This window comes from Salmo salar, chromosome 18, assembly GCF_965601325.2.
Source record: "Salmo salar chromosome 18, fSalSal1, whole genome shotgun sequence".
Taxonomy (NCBI): Eukaryota; Metazoa; Chordata; class Actinopteri; order Salmoniformes; family Salmonidae; genus Salmo; species Salmo salar.
In genome coordinates this window covers 75,508,607-75,525,777 of record NC_138308.1, presented here as the reverse complement: position 1 = coordinate 75,525,777, position 17,171 = coordinate 75,508,607, and the positions used below count along the sequence as shown (strand labels likewise).

The 17,171-nt window shown below is 47.9% G+C and overlaps 1 protein-coding gene across 18 annotated transcripts in view; it reads left to right on the top strand.

Annotated features, from left to right (window-relative positions):
* Positions 1 to 17,171, top strand: part of LOC106577623 (receptor-type tyrosine-protein phosphatase delta) — a 645,609-nt gene that overhangs the window by 387,847 nt on the left and 240,591 nt on the right. The window lies entirely within an intron of this gene.

Genomic DNA, 17,171 nt, shown 5'->3' with positions numbered 1-17,171 from the left:
CCGCTTTTTGGAAACGTTCAGAGCTAGAATCAGTGCTATAAAATCAGTTTTCAGCAGTTCCGAGCTAGCCCTCCTAATGTCCTAATGTCCCCACATGGACTACGACAATGTGAGCCCCCGGCATCTGTCATAGAATGGTAGGAAGCAGCCATGCAATGTCCTGTACTCGTGCTCCGGGATAGCACAGGGTTTTTGCCCCGGGAACCGAGAGGTCTCTCGTTCAGTGTGTGTGCGCGTGCGTGTGTGTGTGTGTGTGTGTGTGTGTGTGTGTGTGTGTGTGTGTGTGTGTGTGTGTGTGTGTGTGTGTGTGTGTGTGTGTGTGTCAAAGTGGACCTGAACCTCTCACACAAAGTATACACCACACACTCAGCCTGTGAAGTTACTACAGAGTCTTATTGCAGTCGAGTCAATGGGCCTCTTGTGAAATCTGCAATGTTCCTTTAACAACAATGTTCTATTAACTTGTCATTGGCGAGAATGTAGTTTGTGATTTTTTTATTGAGTAGTGTGCCTATAAAGTAATGTTAATCAATGCCTTATACAGTATACCTAGTAAATGAGTGGTGTAGTTATAGATAATAACATAAGGTAACACAATTAGCTATATTAGGCTGTAATTGTTCAAATGTGGTATATGACAGTTAGGTAAAGAAATAGTTGTCTTCACACATTGCAGTAAAGCATTTGAGTTTGTGCCCAGAAACATTTCAAACATGCACTTTCACAGAAATATCCCAAGTGATTCTGTTTTACCCCAGGTACCTTCAAATACCAGCTTGGATATAACAGAGCCCCATTATGAGCTGCTTGTCCAGCCTCTAAAACTTCCCAGCTGTAACTTTGTACAGTGCAGGAAGAATCCTACAGTATCTGTCAAACAACAGCTGGCACCGGCAACGTGGTTCGGAGGCTACGGACGAGTGAATCATCTAAATCAAGACACTGACAGCACTTCAGCAAGCTGTGTTTCATAAGAGTCTGTCTCTTGTCTTTTATATGGAGAAATGAATGAAGGATCATGTTATTATGTCTCACATTTGGCTGGTAGAGGTGTCCTCCCTGTGGTGGCAAACACATTGGGAAGTTTGAAGGATGGTTTAATGGAAAAAGACAAACTGTTGGAATAGATGTATTCTCCAAAACAGTTCAGTTATCATAGACTTTTAAAGAATGAATGGTGACAGCTACCAAGGAAATGCATTGCATGTAATGCATTCAGGATATAAGCTCTCAAAGACCTTAGGAGTAGTTTCACTATTATACCACACCTGTTTCGTATTGTATCATGAATACATGTACAGCCATAATTCATTATAAAGGTCGCTTGGCGTGTCATGAAGGCTTATAAGTCTTTCTAGAACAAACTAAGTATTTTTTACACGAGGGCGGCTCAACGAATCAATCAAGTCTGGCAATCTACATTATCAATCAATCACTCTAGCCGGCCCGGTTCAATTCCAACCGAACACACCCCTCCTTTTCTCTGTCTCCCATATCCCCTTTGAAAAAGCTAGCCAGAGTGATTAACGATCACTATAGCGAGGAGACTGACCCTTCTTCCCTTCCTTCCTGCTTCGGACCTTCTCATATCCTAAAGCCGAGCACTGGGGGCGGAGCTTATCAGCTACAGGGGATCAGGCAATCTCTTCCACTTCAAACCGGGAGTCCATTGTGTCCGACCGCTGTCTGGATAATCTGTGTGGCTAGCCGACAGATCTGCCTCGCACACACACACACAGACATACAGGTTCACACGTTCACACACACACACATCTGATGGGGTCAAGCACAATAACGGGATCACGGGGAGAGATGGAGGTCCGGGTCTGGGGCTTGTTAAAGAAAAGGAGAGAGGGGATGGAGAGGATAGAAGCAGAGGGGATGAAAGAGAGAAGGGACTGGTATTAGGTGTGATTGAGCGCTTGTCAGGGGGTTTTGGCGAAACGGAGCTGAGCCGGCGATTAAGATGAGGGAGGAGATTGTGTGTTGGTACACACACGCATACACAAAACCATACACACTCACCAGTGGTGGTTGGTGCCGTTTAAGATGAGGGAGGACGATAAACATTTTTATGAGCATGGCCTTATTTCTATTACAGCATATTGGATGACTGTCATTCATATTCCATTCACCCAGCTCAATGTAACATCGATAGGTTTAAGCTACTACATTATACTCAAATGTTCCCTATACAGATCATGAGGTTGCTACAACCTAGCCTACGAATGATAGTTTACAACGTAGGTGCACAGGTTGAGATAAAAAAAATGTTTAGTCAAGCTGACAAAGTGACACATTCAATACCACCTTGCACACTCTTGCCTGCATCTATCTGATCTAGGGTGTAATAATTAGTCCAACAGTTGCAAATTGGACAAATTCAGGTATGTTTATCCCCGTTTCATTCCGTTTGCTTCCATTTAAGAAATGTTTTTCAACAGAATCGGCAGAATGAATACACCCCTGATTACACGCAAACACAGTTCACTTTCACAGCAGCCACATACAAACAGTATGAACATTTTGCTCATTGTATAATTCCTTCTCGCATCTATATGCTCCCCTCCTCTCACCTTTTCCCTTCCCTTGTGGACTTCAGTGTACAACACATCAGTTGTCTGTGACCAGGCAAAAAAAAACTTTCCAAGCCAAACCTTTATATCATAACCGCTAACTGCAAAACACAGCTTACATCGTTGTCACCATATTAGCTAACGACATTAGTAATGTCAAAGTCAACATAGCTACTAGAATTAACGCAGTATTATAAACTGGGTGTTTTGAGCACTGAATGCTTATTGGCTGACAGCCGTGGTATATCAGACCGTAAACCACGGGTATGACAAAACATGTATTTTTACTGCTCTAATTACGTTGGTAACCAGTTTATAATAGCAATAAGGCACCTCGTGGGTTTGTGGTACATGGCCAATATACCACCGATAAGGGCTGTATCCAGGCACTCCGCATTGTATCTTGTATTAGAACAGCCCTTAGCTGTGGTATATTGGCCATTGCTTAAGTATACCCGCTACAATCATGCAGTACAGAGTACAGTCAGCAAGATGTTTAGCAGTTACACCGGCGGGCAATAAATTAATAAAACCAAAAGCTTACATTGACATGGAAGAGTTGCCGTGTTGGATAACCATAGCCAGCAAGTAAATTAGCATCCCTTTATCTGAGCCGGGTGTTTGAGTAGGCTAAACCAGCTCGCTGCATTCACTAGCTAAGTAAGTGAAATTGAAAGGGAAAAAAATACAAGGAAATATAGCTATATCTCTCTTTCTTGTTTCTCCTTCATTTTTGAAAAAAATAATTTGTTCAAAACTGTTCAACTGTTCTCTTTCTCTCTCTTTGTGTCAACTACTCACCACATTTTATGCACTGCAGTATTAGCTAGCTTTAAATTATGCTTTCAGTACTAGATTCATTCTCTGATCCTTTGATTGGGTGGACAACATGTCAGTTCATGCTGCAAGAGCTCTGATAGGTTGGAAGACTTCCTCTGGAAGTTGTCATAATTACTGTGTAAGTCTATGGAAGGGAGTGAGAACCATGAGCCTCCTAGGTTTTGTATTGAAGTCAATGTACCCAGAGGAGGACGGAAACTAGTTGTCCTCCAGCTACACCATGGTGCTACCCTACAGAGTGCTGCTGAGGCTACTGTAGACCTTCATTGCAAAACAGTGTGTTTTAATAAATTATTTGGTGATGTGAATATTTTTAGTATAGTTTTATCTAAAAATGATATGGAATTCAATGAGGAGGATGGTCCTCCCCTTCTTCCTCTGAGGAGCCTCCACTGACACACACTTTCTCACATTACACACACACACACACACACACACACACACACACACACACACACACACACACACACACACACACACACACACACACACACACACACACACACACACACACACACACTCAAACGCAACAACCAAACACAATTACCTTCAACTACCTTATAAAGTTAATTAAATATACCACCAAATTAAATGTCCAATCAAACAGCCCTGCACATTTAAAAAAATATATATAATATTTCACCTTTATTTAACCAGGTAGGCAAGTTGAGAACAAGTTCTCATTTACAACTGCGACCTGGCCAAGATAAAGCAAAGCAGTTCGACACATATAACAACACAGAGTTACACATGGAGTAAAACAAACATACAGTCAATAATACAGTAGAAAAATAAGTCTATATACAATGTGAGCAAATGAGGTGAGATAAGGGAGGTAAAGGCAATAAATAGGGCATGGTGGTGAAGTAAATACAATATAGCAATGGTAGCAATGGAATGGTAGATTTGACAGTAGATGAGTGTGCAAAGTAGAAATACTGGGGTGCAAAGGAGCAAAATAAATAAATAAGTAAATACAGTAGGGGAAGAGGTAGTTGTTTGGGCTATTTATAGATGGGCTATGTACAGGTGCAGTGATCTGTGAGCTGCTCTGACAATTGGTGCTTAAAGCTAGTGAGGGAGATAAGTGTTTCCAGTTTCAGAGATTTTTGTAGTTTGTTCCAGTCATTGGCAGCAGAGAACTGGAAGGAGAGGCAGCCAAAGGAGGAATTGGCTTTGGGGGTGACCAGTGAGATATACCTGCTGGAACGCGTGCTACGGGTGGGTGGAGCTATGGTGACCAGCGAGCAGAGATAAGGCGGGACTTTACCTAGCAGGGTCTTGTAGATGACCTGGAGCCAGTGGGTTTGGCAACGACTATGAAGCAAGGGCCAGCCAACAAGAGCGTACAGGTCGCAGTGGTGGGTAAGATATGGGGCTTTGGTGACAAAACGGATGGCCCTGTGATAGACCGCATCCAATTTGTTGAGTAGGGTGTTGGAGGCTATTTTGTAAATGACATCGCCAAAGTTGAGGATCGGTAAGATGGTCAGTTTTACGAGGGTATGTTTGGCAGCATGATTGAAGGATGCTTTGTTGCGAAATAGGAAGCCAATTCTAGATTTAACTTTGGATTGGAGATGGTTTATGTGAGTCTGGAAGGAGAGTTTACAGTCTAACCAGACACCTAGGTATTTGTAGTTGTCCACATACTCTAAGTTGAACCGTCCAGAGTAGTGATGCTGGATGGGCGGGCAGGTGCAGGCAGCGATTGGTTGAAGAGCATGCATTTAGTTTTACTTGTATTTAAGAGCAGTTGGAGGCCACGGAAGGAGAGTTGTATGGCATCGAAGCTCGTCTGGAGGGTTGTTAACACAGTTTCCAAAGAAGGGCCAGAAGTATACAGAGTGGTGTCGTCTGCGTAGAGGTGGATCAGAGACTCACCAGCAGCAAGAGCGACATCATTGATATATACAGAGAAGAGAGTCGGCCCAAGAATTGAACCCTGTGGCACCCCCGTAGAGACTGCCAGAGGCCCGGACAACAGGCCCTCAGATTTGACACACTGAATTCTGTCGGAGAAGTATTTGGTGAACCAGTCGAGGCAATCATTTGAGAAACCAAGGCTGTTGAGTCTGCCGATGAGGATGTGGTGATTGACAGAGTCGAAAGCCTTGGCCAGGTCAATGAATACAGCTGCACAGTCCTGTTTCTTATCGATGGCGGTTAAGATATTGTTTAGGACCTTGAGCGTGGCTGAGGTGCACCCATGACCAGCTCTGAAACCAGATTGCATAGCGGAGAAGGTACGATAGGATTCGAAATGGTCGGTGATCTGTTTGTTAACTTGGCTTTCGAAGACCTTAGAAAGGCAGGGTAGGATAGATATAGGTCTGTAGCAGTTAGGGTCAAGAGTGTCCCCCCCTTTGAAGAGGGGGATGACCGCAGCTGCTTTCCAATCTTTGGGAATCTCAGACGACACAAAAGAGAGGTTGAACAGGCTAGTAATAGGGGTTGCAACAATTTCGGCAGATAATTTTAGAAAGAAAGGGACCAGATTGTCTAGCCCAGCTGATTTGTGGGGGTCCAGATTTTGCAGCTCTTTCAGAATATCAGCTGACTTGATTTGGGAGAAGGAGAAATGGGGAAGGCTTGGGCGAGTAGCTGTGGGGTGCAGTGCTGTTGATCGGGGTAGGGGTAGCCAGGTGGAAAGCATGGCCAGCCGTAGAAAAATGCTTATTGAAATTCTCAATTATAGTGGATTTATCGGTGGTGACAGAGTTTCCCATCCTCAGTGCTGTGGGCAGCTGGGAGGAGGTGCTCTTATTCTCCATGGACTTTACAATGTCCCATAACTTTTTTGAGTTTGTGTTGCAGGAAGCAAATTTCTGCTTGAAAAAGCTAGCCTTGGCTTTTCTAACTGCCTGTTTATATTGGTTTCTAACTTCCCTAAAAAGTTGCATTTCACTGGGGCTGTTCGATGCTAATGCAGAACGCCACAGGATGTTTTTGTGTTGGTTAAGGGCAGTCAGGTCTGGAGAGAACCAAGGGCTATATCTGTTCCTGGTTCTACATTTCTTGAATGGGCCATGCTTATTTAAGATGGTGAGGAAGGCATTTAAAAAAAATAACCAGGCATCCTCTACTGATGGGATGAGGTCGATATCCTTCCAGGATACCCGGGCCAGGTCGATTAGAAAGGCCTGCTCGCTGAAGTGTTTCAGGGAGCGTTTGATAGTGATGAGTGGAGGTTGTTTGACCGCTGACCCATTACGGATGCAGGCAATGAGGCAGTGATCGCTGAGATCTTGGTTAAAAACAGCAGAGGTGTATTTAGAGGGCAAGTTGGTTGGGATGATATCTATGAGGGTGCCTGTGTTTACGGCATTGGGGTTGTACCTGGTAGGTTCATTGATAATTTGTGTGAGATTGAGGGCATCAAGCTTAGATTGTAGGATGGACGGGGTGTTAAGCATGTCACAGTTTAGGTCACCTAGCAGCACGAGCTCTGAAGATAGATGGGGGGCAATCAGTTCACATATGGTATCCAGAGCACAGCTGGGGGCAGAGGGTGGTCTATAGCAGGCGGCAACGGTGAGAGACTTGTTTTTAAAGAGGTGGATTTTTAAAAGTAGAAGTTAAAATTGTTTGGGTGTAGACCTGGATACTAGGACAGAACTCTACATGCTCTCTCTGCAGTAGATTATCATTCTATCTTGTCTGAAAATGTTGTAGTTAGGGATGGAGATTTCAGAGTTATTGGTGGTATTCATACACGGCTAAGACATCCGGGTTGGCAGAGTGTGCTAAAGCAGTGAATAAAACAAAGTTAGGGAGGAGGCTTCTAATGTTAACATGCATGAAACCAAGGTTTTTACGATTACAGAAGTCATCAAAAGAGAGCGCCTGGGGATTAGGAGTGGAGCTATGCACTGCAGGGCCTGGATTCACCTCTACATCGCCAGAGGAACAGAGGAAGAGTATAAGGGTGCGGCTAAAAGCCATGAGAATTGGACGTCTAGGACGTCCGGAACAGAGAGTAAAAGGAGCAGGTTTCTGGGGGCGATAAAATAGATTTGAGGTATAGTGTACAGACAAAGGTATGGTAGGATGTGAATACAGTGGAGGTAAACCTAGGCATTGAGTGATGATGAAAGAGATATTGTCTCTAGAAACATCATTGAAACCAGATGATGTCATCGCATGTGTGGGTGGTGGAACTGAAGGGTTGGATAAGGTATAATGAGCAGGGCTAGAGGCTCTACAGTGAAATAAGCCAATAAACACTAACCAGAACAGCAATGGACAAGGCATATTGACATTAAGGAGAGGCATGCTTAGCCGAGTGATCATAAGGGTCCAGTAAGTAGTGAGGTTGGTTGGGGTCACGGCGATTCAGACAGCTAGCCGAGCCATGGGTAGCAAGCTAGCAGAAGATGGAGGTCTGTTTTTTTAGCCACCCCGTGCGTTTCCGTCGGTAGATTAGTGGGTTCCGTGTGGTAGAGGGGACCAATCCAATTGTCAAAATAGTTCTAGGTATAGTGGCTCAAGAAGATTGTTCGATAGACCTGTTCAGATAGCTGTCTTGAGCATATCGGCTGCTAACGATTAGCGGGCCGCAGTTAGCAGATGGGCGTTCAGGATACACCGCGATGGAGGGGCCAGTTGAATAACTCCCTCGGGCAGATAACGTCGGAATTCCAGTCGTGAAGGCCCGGTGGGGCTCCTCATCGGCAGTAAAACAGGTCCGGATAGGTGATTGTAGCCCAGGAGTGGCTGATGGAACTCTTCAGCTGGCTAGCTCTGGGATAATTGGTGTTTTCTCCGGAATCGATGTTAGCCAATAGTCACTCGGATAGCAGCTAGTTAGCTGCAAGATCCAGGTGTAAATGTCCAGAGCTTGCGGTAGAAATCCGGGGATATGGAGAGAAAATAGGTCCGGCACCACATTTGGTGAGGCGGGTTGCAGAGAGTGTTTTGAAGTTGAGTTTTTTTTCAAAAGCCTATCTTTGTTTGTTGCTGGTTTTGTCTCCAATTCAGTCTTGCAGTTTTCTTTAGCTTTTTTCCAATGTACTTCACTCTAAAAATTCAACAACAAAAAACATAGGTCAAGGTACAAGGGGAGACTGTGAAAACAACATAACAACCATCTATTCACACCCTTTGTTGGGAGCAGACCTTGGTCCAAATACTATTCTAAATGTTTCAAATACTTTAAGCATTTGCTTTAATTTTAATCTGCGTAGAGTTTCAGATGGGTGGAATTAGCATTTTTTCGGACTATTCTATTAGTTAAATTGTGCCGAGAGAGAGAGAGAGAGAGAGAGAGAGAGAGAGAGAGAGGAGAGAGAGAGAGAGAGAGAGAGAGAGATTATGATAAATAGTGGGGAAATTAAAAGGTCATAGGGCAAGCAGAACTCTAAGAGGAGGTGATGCACATTTTATGCCTGTGTATCCTGACAGCATGGGGCCAAAGTGTGATGCACAGCAACACACATGCACACAACCACACACACAGAGACCCTGCGAGGCAGTGTGGTAGGCAGTGACACATAGCTAATTCCTTGTCACACAGGCTGTCGGCAGATTAACCAGTGGATTACACCACAGACATTAGATGTGCACGGAGCGAAAGGGCACAAACACGGGAGAGGAGAAGAGAGGGAATGCTTTGGGGACAAATGTAGGTGAGGATGGGAGTGTGGCAAGAGAAATGAAGGAGAAAGAAAGGTGGAGAAGAGAGTGGAGGAGAAGAGAGGAGGGTGGGGGAGAAGAGAGGAGGGTGGGGGAGAAGAGAGGAGAGTGGAGGAGTAGAAAGGAGAGTGGAGGGGAAGAGATGAGGGTGGAGGAGAAGAAAGGAGAGTGGAGGGGAAGAGATGAGGGTGGAGGAGAAGAAAGGAGAGTGTAGGAGAAGAGATGAGCGTGGAGGAGAAGAGAGGAGTGTGGAGGAGAAGAGAGGAGTGTGGAGGAGAAGAGAGGAGAGTGGAGGAGAGTGGAGGAGAAGAGAGGAGAGTGGAGGAGAAGAGAGGAGAGTGGAGGAGAAGACACGAGGACATGGGAAAAGGGTAATGATGGCAAGGGAGATTGAAGCGGCGGAAAGAGCGAGACTGGAGCCGAATAAAAAATGAAGTGGGGAGAATAGAAAAGAAGAAAGTACAAATATGAAAAACTGATGAGGTAGGGGATGGAGGGGAATGGAGTTGAGGAAATGCAGATAAGAGGAGGAGTGGTAAGTGTAGTGCCTCCAAAATAGGAGGAGAGGATGGGAGGAGAACCGAGGACAAGAGGGGTGAGAAGGAGCTGTGAGCAGAGGGAAGTGGAAAAGAGAGTGCATGAAAAATTGCACAGAGAGAAAGAGTGGAGAGGAGAGAAGAGCGATGACAATGAGGGGACCATTGGAGATTGGAAGAGAGGAATGAGAGGGCAGGTGGAGGAGAGGAAAGTGGAAACTGGCATAAAGTACATTCAAAGTAGACGAGAGGAAATAGAGAAACACGCAGGAGAGGAAAAGAGGATGGTGCCATATAACATTGAAAGAAGAGACTAAGGGATGTTGAAGAACACCAGATGGAAAGTAGACAGAATGAAGGTGCTAAAAAGGGAGGGAGAAAGAAAGAGGAGTAGGAAATGCAATAGAAAAAATTCAACCCGTTGACATACTGGCCATGCTCTAGAAAGTTTATCCATTAACGTCAGTCCAGATTAAATCCAAAATGACCTATCAGTTAATCATGACGTCAATATGGGTATTATCTGGATTATACATTTAAAAAAAAAACAACATTTGGAGTGACGCAGAATATTTCATACGTAATGCTGCCACATAATACACTACATGACCAAAAGTATGTGGATACGTGTTCATCAAACATCTCATTTCAAAATCATGAGTATTAATATGGAGTTGGTCCCCCCTTTGCTGCTACTGTATAACGGCCTCCACTCTAGAATGTGTAGAATGTCATAAGATTTCTCTTCACTGGAACTAAGGAGCCTAGACCAAACCATAAAAAACAGCCCCAGACCATTATTCCTCCTCCACCATGCTTTACAATTGCACTATGCATTGGGGCAGGTAGTGTTCTCCTGGCATCCGCCAAACCCAGATTTCTCTGTCGGACTGCAGAAATCGTGTTTCAACTGCTCAAGAGTCCAATGACGGTGAGCTTTACACCACTCCAGCCGACGCTTGGCATTGCGCATGGTGATCTTAGGCTTGTGTGCGGCTGCTCGGCCATGGAAACCCATTTCATGAAGCTCCCGACAAACAGGTCTTGTGCTGACGTTGCTTCCAGAGGCAGCTGAGCGGCTGAGCCGTTGCTGCTCCTAGAGGTTTCCACTTCACAATAACAGCATGTACAGGTGACCGGAGCAGCTCTATCAGGGCATAGATTTGACAAACTGACTTGTTAGAAAAGTGGCATTCCATGACGCTCACTGAAAGTCACTGAGCTCTTCAGTAAGGCCATTCTACTGTCAATGTTTGTCTATGGAGATCGCATGGTAGTGTGCTTGATATTATAGACCTGTCAGAAATGGGTGTGGCAGAAATAGCCGAATACACTAATTTTAAAAGGTGTCCACATACTTTTTTATATATAGTGTATGCGTCCTTCTGATTGGCTTTTTACGGTAGTTATGCCATCTTTATCTTACCACATATTCACTTACCACATATTCAAATATTATTGACATTTTAGGTGTGCATATAAACCCACCCTGTCTAACCTTATGTAACGGCAATGTGGTCTGTCAAATAGATTATGGTCTGTGTTTGCAATGTGAAGTCTGGATCAGGAATTATGCTGTGTTGCGTAAGAATGCCAGCCTTGACTTTCAACATGTGAAACATGGCTCTGGTATGAGTACAGTGAAGCAATGATGATACTGTATGTAATAGATATGATAGGTTACGCATTTGGGCATGTATTGACATAAGCCTTGAGTACCCTCCACTCAACGGTAAGCAGTAGCTGGCATTTTTGGGACCAAGACCTAAAAGTTCATGGAATATGTTTGCATAATGCACTCATTCAGCAAATTTGCGAGGTACAGTTGAAAAATATGAACTTGTGTGCTAGCTAGGTAACCTGAAAGAAAAGTTTACAATTTAGAACTTTTCATTGATGGTTGTATTAGTAAGGCTCTATAATTGGGTGGACTTGCGTGCCTATGCCAGTTATTATGACTCCGTTTGACATCACTATGTCATTACATGACCGGTTATTAAGGACTTATGACATAGGGGGTAAGATCATTCCTAGCAGTACGGCTCAGTAGTTGACCTGAGTACCAATGCATAGAGCATAAAAAAGGAAAAATGACATTTAAATAACATACCTATGCTCACCACTAGGCAGGTAGCCTAGTGGTTAGAGCGTTGGGCTTGTAACCGAAAGGTTGCAAGTTCGAATCCCTGAGCTGACAAGGTCAAAATCTGTTGTTCTGCTCCTGAGCAAGGCAGTGTTCCCACTGTTCCCCAGGTGCCGTAAGACGTGGGATGTTGATTAAGGCAGCCCCCTGCACCTCTCTGATTCAGAGGGGTTGGGTTAAATGCGGAAGACACATTTCAGTTGAATGCATTAAGTTGTACAACTGACTAATAAGTCCCCTTATCAAGTGTTACCAGTGTTTCTAACATGTATCAACTAAAGCCTTCCCACTTGGCCTTCATTCCATTCAGATGAGACACAGACTCTACGTCTCCAATCCCGAACGATTGGCTCCATTTCAGCCAGTCGCCGGTTGCATGTGAAGAGGTGTCAGCCATCTCAGCTGGTGTTTTGCTTTGGATAATCGACTTGCCATTCCCATCACAATACCCCACTCCACCTATCTAATGAGCTGTAACTGGACCCTGTATTTGCCTGGCGTTGGCTTTGTTTGGGCCCCGTATTTATCTAAGAATGAGAGGAAATATGCCAGGTTAACTAGGGCTAATGGGAATTTCTGTTATGCATTTTGAGTGCCAATTGTGTTCAGAAATGTCTCAAGTATCATGGCATGCAGGTGTCTAGAAGGTCCAATATGGAGAATATAATATGTAATTTACGGTATGTAGACTAACCTACAGAGTGTTAATGCTCAACACCAAGAATAAACTGTACTGCCGCAATACATTAAGAACATTAGGAACTCCATCCTAATATTGAAGTGGATTTAACAAGTGACACCAATAAGAGATCATAGCTTTCACCTGGATTCAGCTGGTCAGTCTGTGTCATGGAAAGAGCCCGGTGTTCTTAATATTTTGTACACTCAGTGTATACATACAAGCACAGAAACACACACACACACACAAACACATGGATTTAGTCTCTCAGACATGCGCGTATACATGTGTGTGTGTGTGTGTGTGTGTGTGTGTGTGTGTGTGTGTGTGTGTGTGTGTGTGTGTGTGTGTGTGTGTGTGTGTGTGTGTGTGTGTGTGTGTGTGTGTGTGTGTGTGTGTGTGTTCTGTGCTTGTATGTATATGTGTGTATGTAGCGTGACAGTACGGCTTATGTCGTTCAGGGCACTTTTGCTGGTTGAGTGACTTAAATGTGTGCTCCCATGGAATGAGCTGAGTCTTAGGAAAACCATGGGGGAGGGAGGGAATAGATGTGTTAACCCCCCCAGGGTTATTTAGACAGTTAGTATTATACTCCCCACACACACACACACACACACACACACACACACACACTTGCAAGCTCATGCACAAGGTGGAAATTGACAACCTATAAAACAAATTCTAACATATTAAGTCCCAACCCATCCGGTATGGGAGCCATTTTCCTCTTTAAAAAGACTCCACACTCAAAGTGTACCCAGATGAAAGTCGGGTATTCACTGAATTAGCCAGGGAGAAAACTAATTTCCTTTGCAATTTTACGAGCATTTAATTTGAAACAATTAAGATATTATGGGCGCCGCGGATACACTGAACAGAGAGACAGCTGGGAGCAATCCCATAAACCCTTGGGCCTATGAACGAGGCACCTCACCTCTCTCTCTCTCTCTCTCTCCGCTTGCCTCCCCTTGCGTTCCTCCTCTTTCTCTCTCCGCTTATCTCACTCCCTCGTCTTCCTCTTCTCTCTTTCTCAACTAGCCTCCCCTCACGTTCCTCCTCTCTCTATCTCTCTCTCTCCTGCTTGCCTCCCCTCATGTTTATCCTCTCATTTCTCCACTTGTCTCCCCTCCCGTTCCTCCTCTGTCTCTCTTCACTATTCTCCCCTCCCGTTCCTCCCGTCTCTCTCCACTTGTCTCCCCTCCCGTTCCTTCACTTGTCTCCCCTCCCGTTCCTCCTCTGTCTCTCTCCACTATTCTTCCCTCCCGTTCCTCCCGTCTCTCTCCACTATTCTCCCCTCCCGTTCCTCCCGTCTCTCTCCACTATTCTTCCCTCCCATTCCGCCTCTGTCTCTCTCCACTATTCTCCCCTCCCGTTCCTTCACTTGTCTCCCCTCCCGTTCCTCCCGTCTCTCTCCACTTGTCTCCCCTCCCGTTCCTTCACTTGTCTCCCCTCCCGTTCCTCCCCTGTCTCTCTCCCCTTGTCTCCCCTCCCGTTCCTCCCCTGTCTCTCTCCCCTTGTCTCCCCTCCCGTTCCTCCCGTCTCTCTCCACTTGTCTCCCCTCCCGTTCCTTCACTTGTCTCCCCTCCCGTCCCTCCTGTCTCTCTCCACTTGTCTCCCCTCCCGTTCCTCCCCTGTCTCTCTCCCCTTGTCTCCCCTCCCGTTCCTCCCGTCTCTCTCCACTTGTCTCCCCTCCCGTTCCTTCACTTGTCTCCCCTCCCGTTCTTCCTCTGTCTCTCTCCACTATTCTCCCCTCCCGTTCCTCCCGTCTCTCTCCACTTGTCTCCCCTCCCGTTCCTTCACTTGTCTCCCCTCCCGTTCTTCCCCTGTCTCTCTCTACTTGCCTCCCCTCCCGTCCCTCCTGTCTCTCTCCCCTTGCCTCCCCTCCCGTCCCTCCTGTCTCTCTCCACTTGTCTCCCCTCCCGTTCCTTCACTTGTCTCCCCTCCCGTTCTTCCCCTGTCTCTCTCTACTTGCCTCCCCTCCCGTCCCTCCTGTCTCTCTCCATTTGTCTCCCCTCCCGTCCCTCCTGTCTCTCTCCACTTGTCTCCCCTCCCGTCCCTCCTGTCTCTCTCTACTTGCCTCCCCTCCCGTCCCTCCTGTCTCTCTCCATTTGTCTCCCCTCCCGTCCCTCCTGTCTCTCTCCACTTGTCTCCCCTCCCGTTCCTCCCCTGTCTCTCTCCACTTGTCTCCCCTCCCGTTCCTCCCGCCTCTCTCCACTTGTCTCCCCTCCCGTTCCTCCTCTGTCTCTCTCCACTATTCTCCCCTCCCGTCCCTCCTGTCTCTCTCTACTTGCCTCCCCTCCCGTCCCTCCTGTCTCTCTCCCCTTGTCTCCCCTCCCGTTCTTCCCCTGTCTCTCTCTACTTGCCTCCCCTCCCGTCCCTCCTGTCTCTCTCCATTTGTCTCCCCTCCCGTCCCTCCTGTCTCTCTCCACTTGTCTCCCCTCCCGTCCCTCCTGTCTCTCTCCACTTGTCTCCCCTCCCGTCCCTCCTGTCTCTCTCTACTTGCCTCCCCTCCCGTCCCTCCTGTCTCTCTCCATTTGTCTCCCCTCCCGTCCCTCCTGTCTCTCTCCACTTGTCTCCCCTCCCGTCCCTCCTGTCTCTCTCTACTTGTCTCCCCTCCCGTTCTTCCCCTGTCTCTCTCTACTTGCCTCCCCTCCCGTCCCTCCTGTCTCTCTCCACTTGTCTCCCCTCCCGTTCCTCCCCTGTCTCTCTCTACTTGTCTCCCCTCCCGTTCTTCCCCTGTCTCTCTCTACTTGCCTCCCCTCCCGTCCCTCCTGTCTCTCTCCACTTGTCTCCCCTCCCGTTCCTCCCCTGTCTCTCTCCACTTGTCTCCCCTCCCGTTCTTCCCCTGTCTCTCTCTACTTGCCTCCCCTCCCGTCCCTCCTGTCTCTCTCCACTTGTCTCCCCTCCCGTTCCTCCCCTGTCTCTCTCCACTATTCTCCCCTCCCGTTCCTCCCGTCTCTCTCCACTTGTCTCCCCTCCCGTTCCTTCACTTGTCTCCCCTCCCGTCCCTCCTGTCTCTCTCTACTTGCCTCCCCTCCCGTCCCTCCTGTCTCTCTCCACTTGTCTCCCCTCCCGTCCCTCCTGTCTCTCTCTACTTGTCTCCCCTCCCGTCCCTCCTGTCTCTCTCTACTTGCCTCCCCTCCCGTTCCTCCCCTGTCTCTCTCCCCTTGTCTCCCCTCCCGTTCTTCCCCTGTCTCTCTCTACTTGCCTCCCCTCCCGTCCCTCCTGTCTCTCTCCACTTGTCTCCCCTCCCGTTCCTCCCCTGTCTCTCTCTACTTGCCTCCCCTCCCGTCCCTCCTGTCTCTCTCCACTTGTCTCCCCTCCCGTTCCTCCCCTGTCTCTCTCTACTTGCCTCCCCTCCCGTCCCTCCTGTCTCTCTCCACTTGTCTCCCCTCCCGTTCTTCCCCTGTCTCTCTCTACTTGCCTCCCCTCCCGTCCCTCCTGTCTCTCTCCACTTGTCTCCCCTCCCGTTCCTCCCCTGTCTCTCTCCACTTGTCTCCCCTCCCGTTCTTCCCCTGTCTCTCTCTACTTGCCTCCCCTCCCTTTCCTCCTGTCTCTCTCTACTTGCCTCCCCTCCCGTCCCTCCTGTCTCTCTCCACTTGTCTCCCCTCCCGTTCCTCCCCTGTCTCTCTCCACTTGTCTCCCCTCCCGTTCCTCCCCTGTCTCTCTCCACTTGTCTCCCCTCCCGTTCCTTCACTTGTCTCCCCTCCCGTTCCTCCCCTGTCTCTCTCCCCTTGTCTCCCCTCCCGTTCCTCCTCTGTCTCTCTCCACTATTCTCCCCTCCCGTTCCTCCCGTCTCTCTCCACTTGTCTCCCCTCCCGTTCCTTCACTTGTCTCCCCTCCCTTTCCTCCTGTCTCTCTCTACTTGCCTCCCCTCCCGTCCCTCCTGTCTCTCTCCCCTTGTCTCCCCTCCCGTTCTTCCCCTGTCTCTCTCTACTTGCCTCCCCTCCCGTCCCTCCTGTCTCTCTCTATTTGTCTCCCCTCCCGTCCCTCCTGTCTCTCTCTATTTGTCTCCCCTCCCGTCCCTCCTGTCTCTCTCCACTTGTCTCCCCTCCCGTCCCTCCTGTCTCTCTCCACTTGTCTCCCCTCCCGTCCCTCCTGTCTCTCTCTACTTGCCTCCCCTCCCGTCCCTCCTGTCTCTCTCCATTTGTCTCCCCTCCCGTCCCTCCTGTCTCTCTCCACTTGTCTCCCCTCCCGTCCCTCCTGTCTCTCTCTACTTGTCTCCCCTCCCGTCCCTCCTGTCTCTCTCTACTTGTCTCCCCTCCCGTTCCTCCCGTCTCTCTCCACTTGTCTCCCCTCCCGTTCCTCCTCTGTCTCTCTCCACTTGTCTCCCCTCCCGTTCCTCCCGTCTCTCTCCACTTGTCTTTCATCCCGTTCCTCCCGTCTCTCTCCACTATTCTCCCCTCCCGTTCCTCCCGTCTCTCTCCACTATTCTTCCCTCCCGTTCCTCCCGTCTCTCTCCACTTGTCTCCCCTCCCATTCCGCCTCTGTCTCTCTCCACTTGTCTCCCCTCCCGTCTCTCTCCACTTGTCTCCCCTCCCGTTCCTTCACTTGTCTCCCCTCCCGTTCCTCCCCTGTCTCTCTCCCCTTGTCTCCCCTCCCGTTCCTCCCCTGTCTCTCTCCCCTTGTCTCCCCTCCCGTTCTTCCCCTGTCTCTCTCTACTTGCCTCCCCTCCCTTTCCTCCTGTCTCTCTCTACTTGCCTCCCCTCCCGTCCCTCCTGTCTCTCTCCCCTTGTCTCCCCTCCCGTTCTTCCCCTGTCTCT